We start from the raw sequence: 6,053 nt of genomic DNA on the forward strand, positions 1-6,053 counted from the left end.
AGTTATTTGGGTAGATCATGAAAATCGATAAGGTAAGCTGATTATAGATTACCGAAAAACACCATTGGCTTTGATACCATGAGGAAAATAATAATGCAAAAAAAATATTTTGGCCAGTAAATACTGATTTTGTATTATTTGATTAAGCTATTATAATCACTATTTATACACAAATAAAGCTAGTAAATAAGGTAACAAATAATTGCAAAATATTTGGTGAATAATCTACAGAATAATCCTTGCCTAATTTCTAACACATTCCTGCAGTTATAGTTGTCGTTAGGGGCTTTTTACCTCCAGTAAGTTGCTTAAATCTTTATTTTTAATATTACCACTTATTGATATTAGAACACTCATGTTATAAATTTACACTCTTATTATAGAGTTGTGTTACCGTAAGAGGATCTTTACATACAAAAGTTGCTCTTATATACATTAGCCCGCTTAATTAAGCTAAAGTAAACCTCAAAATCTTTGCAAAACGATCTTTCATCCATTAGAATAACTATAATATATAAAAGTAAACAATACTATCAAATACTCTCAGCCACAAAATGTGCTCACTGTCTTTGTAGAATATTTTATTAAAAAGTGTTCTTAATATAAAAGATTTCTCAAAAGTTATGAGAAACTATAACACTAACACTACCAAAATCATAGCATAAAACATTGGTTTATTAGCTTTCCGCAAAATTGAGGGTTTACTATTGTCATATTATAAATACATGATGATTTAGACACAATAGTCATTCATCCTTCAAACATTTTAACTAATAAATTGTTAAAGAACCAAATTCTTTAATGCCATGTTTGAAAACTATTGGATTTGAATAGAATTCTAACATTGTTTTTAAAGTCATTAAAGTAGAGGATTTGAGAAAGACTACCAAAACCTTGTCATTCTCAAATTCTTTATTTATAATTTCATAATTGAAATCTACAATGTGAAATGAAATAGTTATTCCCGAACACTACATAAACTAATTATTACTATGACTCAAAGTTATCATATCTTTATAAATATTGTGGAAGAAACTAGAATATGAAGAATAAAAATTAATACAGTTTATCATTGAAACGAGCAGAATGAAGTTAATGTCGTTTTTATTTTTCTTATTGATGAAGAGGTTCAAAAGAGTACAACATTACATATAATTTTATATAAGTGTTTCGGTTTCGGTTAATACTTATTTTAGCCGCATACATACAGAGTACTAGAATTCAAGTACTATTTCAAAGTATGTTTTATTCGCACATCAAGATAAATTCAAGGATGAAGAGCATTACTATCTCACCAGGTTTAAAGTGACCGAAAATACTAGAGACTATAGTTCGACTCTACACAATCACAAGATAATTTTTCTCGATAATTCTTGTTATAAGGGAATGCATTGATAACACAATTCCAACAAATAAGTTTAATTTTGCCGATTTACAATTATGTATCCAAACTAGAGAATAGTAAATCCTTTGTGATTATTAGTCAATATAAAAAAGTGACATTATGTAGAAGTAATTGGTGATTTTTGGTAAAAGAGATGATTGAAGAATTTTTAGCTTATTTAATGTATTAGAGGATTGAGGTGGTCAAACAAGCTAAAATAATTTTTGATAAAATAGCTTATTCATACAACATTACCCCCATTTTCACAACCGTAATTTTACTTATCATCATTATCATGCGACATCACAAACTAAATCACAACTGTAAATATTGTTGGGTTTCGATGGATGCTTAAAGCGGAATTTCAGGAAACACTTCCCTAACATCTATCTCAGGATCATAAACATAATCAAACATATGAATCATACAAAAAGGATTAGTCTATATTACCTTTGTAGCGTGAAATCCACGAAAATAACGCGATAAGATAATATGGAGAGCCTCAAACGTTGCTCCTCTATTCAGTCTACCGGAATCAATTGAACACCAACGTTTGCTAGAACGGAAGAGATTGTATCTCTTGCTTTTTCTGGTTTTCAATAACTGTGTATGAGAATTGTGTATGGTGAGAGTTTAAATAAACATATTTATAATACTCACACCCATCAAACCATTATCCCCACTTCTCCACTACTAGCATTATGTCCTCATATAATACTAGTAACCTAGGTCAAAAGAAACCGATTCTTTTGTTAACCTAATTGGATCGCAAGCCCATACTCCTAATGGGCCCGAGTCATTTACCGTTCAATTGATTCTTTTGTAAGACCTTATAGGATTAATTATATTAGTTGTGGTCCAATTATTATTGACCCACCAATTATATTTATTCTCTAGCAAGTAAATACAATTACTAATAATAATTAACTTTATTATCTTCATAAATATCCTATATATTTATATTTAGTAATTGTCGGAAATGTCTACGGACATATTCCTTCAATCTCCCACTTGTCCGAAGACAATTGCACAATTATAAATTCCTTAAGCCACTTAATGTGAAATTTGACAACACCGTGTTATTTCTCAAATTATGTTTCTTGATCTCTGAGTTCGAATTGTTCAACTAAGGATTAACCATTTAATCTTATTCCGCATGGCCATGCAATTTTCAATTCTCGCTCATCAAGAGGCCTACACACCAATCCTATCACATAGGAGGACTTATTCATTCTTGTATGACCATAACTCCCACTCAATTCTTAGCCCACCTGATCACTGCCTTTATAGCCTCCTTTTACAGCACGACGTTTAACAGTGTCAAGGTTAAACTAATTATTTCGTAGTGATTAAGACATACTCATGTCTAAGGAATCCACTAAATATAAGGATTTGATTCTGCCCTTTCGAATCAGATTAGGTCAAGTCTCAATGCATCAGGTATGCATCCATGTAATCGATTAAACATCTCTATGTTTCCATAGCCCATGGAACCGAGCTATCAATTAATTACATGCTAATCTTTAATAAACCACTTATGTCCAATTTAGTGATTTAGATTAGGGACATTATATAAATTGTGATTTCAGTTCACTTATAGGGTTCCATTATCGAAACATTTCCAATAGTCCTATTGAAAACACAAATTATATGAACATTTTATTTAATACTAAACCAAGCAATTAAATAAGAAACAAACCATTTATATTATTGATAAACATTCCAAACATATGGTAAACAAAATTCTTTATAATTGTAAACATGAAGTAAACAACCTAAAGACATTCTCCTATATGCTTAAGCCCCATAGACCTAGTATGACTCTCATGCTTCGGCTGAGGGAGTGGTTTAGTCAACGGATCTGCTATGTTATCCGTGGTATCAACTCTACTTATTATTACATCCTGTCTTCCAACAATATCTCGAATAAGATGGAATTTTCTTTCAACATGTTTAGATTTTTGGTGAGATCTAGGTTCCTTGGATTGAGCAATAGCACCTTCATTGTCACAATACAACTTGATGCCATTCTCAATGCTAGGAACTACACCCAGTTCACTAACGAACTTTTTAATCCAAACAGCCTCTTTTGCTGCTTCAGCTGCTGCTATGTACTCAGCCTCTGTTGTAGAATCTGCAACTGAACTCTGCTTGGAGCTCTTCCAGCTCACAGCTCCTCCATTCAGACAAAATATGAAACCAGATTGGGATCGGAAGTCATCTTTGTCAGTTTGGAAGCTTGCATCAGTGTATCCAGTGACAAACAACTCATTAGCTCCGCCATATACCAGAAATTTATCCTTTGTCCTTCTTAAGTACTTGAGGATATTTTTCGCTGCTATCCAGTGTGCATCTCCTGGATTGGACTGGTATCTGCTGCACATACTCAAAGCAAATGCAACATCTGGTCGAGTACATATCATAGCATACATGATTGATCCTATTGCAGAAGCATAAGGAACATTATTCATACGCTTGAACTCTTCTGAACTCGATGGGCACATAGTCTTGCAAAGTTTAATGCCATGTTGCATAGGAATAAACCCTCTTTTGGAGCTTTCCATTTTGAACTTTGTGAGAATCTTATCTATGTAAGTCTCTTGATTTAGTCCAATAAGTCTCCTCGATCTATCCCTATAGATCTTTATTCCCAGTATGTACTCAGCCTCTCCCAGGTCTTTCATAGAGAAATGACTTTTAAGCCATTGCTTGACCGACTCAAGCATATTTTTGTCATTCCCAATGAGGAGTATGTCATCTACATACAAGACCAGAAAGGTGATATTATTCCCACTTAACTTCTTGTATACACAAGATTCCTCTTCATTTCTAAGAAAACCAAACTCTTTGACTGCCTCATCAAATCTGAGGTTCCAACTCCTTGATGCTTGCTTCAATCCATAAATGGATCTCTTAAGCTTGCATACTTTCCTTGGATTTTTCGGATCTTCAAAACCTTGTGGTTGTGTCATGTACACATCCTCCTTTAAGAACCCATTCAAAAAGGCAGTTTTGACGTCCATTTGCCATATTTCAAAGTCATGAAAGGCAGCTATTGCAAGGATTATCCTAATGGATTTTAGCATGGCTACTGGAGAAAAAGTTTCATCATAGTCTATACCATGAATTTGTTTGAAACCTTTTGCTACCAACCTTGCTTTGAAAACACTAATGTTTCCATCCTTGTCTGTTTTCAGTTTGAAAATCCATTTGCATCCAATGGGTTTTAGCCCATCAGGCAAATCAACCAAGTCCCAAACTTGGTTTTCAGACATGGAATCCATTTCAGATTTCATGGCTTCAAGCCATTTTTCGGAGTCAGGACTCTCCAAAGCATCTTTGTAACTAGTAGGCTCTTCTGATTCTAACATGGTTATTTCAGAGTTTTCAGTCAAAAGGAAATCAATATATCTTCTTGACTGAATTATTGTCCTACTAGACTTACGTAGGGGAACAACAAGAGAAGTTTCTGCCTCATTAGGTAGAGTGACTTCGAGTGGATTTTCTCCACTTGGGGCGGTAGGAGGTAAGTGCGTTGAATGCATTTCCTCCTGAGCATTTTCATGCTGGGGCGCCTCTGATGAGGTGTTAACCTTATCCATTTGTTGCTCATCTCGAACTTCTTCGAGATATACATTACTCCCACTTGTTTTTCTAGAAATAAATTCCTGTTCTAGAAAAACACCATTGCGAGCAACAAACACTTTGTTTTCGCTTTGGTTGTAAAAGTAGTATCCCTTTGTCTTTTTTGGGTAACCCACAAAAAGACATTTGTCAGATTTAGGTGCTAGCTTATCAGATATTAAACGCTTAACATAAGCTTCGCAACCCCAAATCCTTAGAAAAGACAACTTCGGAACCTTTCCCGTCCACATCTCATATGGTGTCTTTTCCACTGCTTTGGTAGGTGCTCTATTAAGTGTGAATGCAGCTGTATCCAATGCAAATCCCCAAAATGAAATAGGAAGATCAGCAAGACTCATCACTGATCGAACCATATCTAATAGAGTTCGATTCCTCCTCTTAGAGACGCCATTTAATTGTGGTGTTCCTGGTGGAGTCAATTGTGAGATTATGCCTCGATTTTTCAAATGATCATCAAACTCGTGAGACAAGTATTCACTACCACGATCGGATCGTAATGCTTTTATTTTCTTCCCAAGTTGGTTCTCTACTTCATTTTGAAATTCCTTGAACTTTTCAAAGGACTCCGACTTATGTCTCATGAGGTAAACATATCCATATCTGCTTACATCATCCGTAAAGGTTATAAAGTAGTTGTAACCACCCCGAGCCACGGTGCTCATAGGTCCACATACATCAGTATGTATGAGAGCTAAGAGGTCATTGGCCCTTTCACTCGTACCTGTGAAAGGTGACTTTGTCATTTTTCCCATCAAACAAAACTCGCAAACACCAAATGATTCAAAATCAAATTATTTTAGAATTCCATCTTTATGAAGTTTCTCTATGCGTTTTGAACTTATGTGGCCTAATCGACAATGCCATAGGTAAGTGGGGTTTGAATCATTTGTTTTACGTTTCTTGCTGTCTATGTTATAGATGTGAGTTTCTAAGTCTAGCACATACAACCCATTTAATAATTTAGCTGAAACATAAAACATATCATTTAAATATGCAGAACAACAATTATTCTTAATAGTAAATG

The sequence above is a fragment of the Amaranthus tricolor genome, chromosome 10 (assembly GCF_026212465.1).
Source record: "Amaranthus tricolor cultivar Red isolate AtriRed21 chromosome 10, ASM2621246v1, whole genome shotgun sequence".
In the NCBI taxonomy this organism is placed as follows: Eukaryota; Viridiplantae; Streptophyta; class Magnoliopsida; order Caryophyllales; family Amaranthaceae; genus Amaranthus; species Amaranthus tricolor.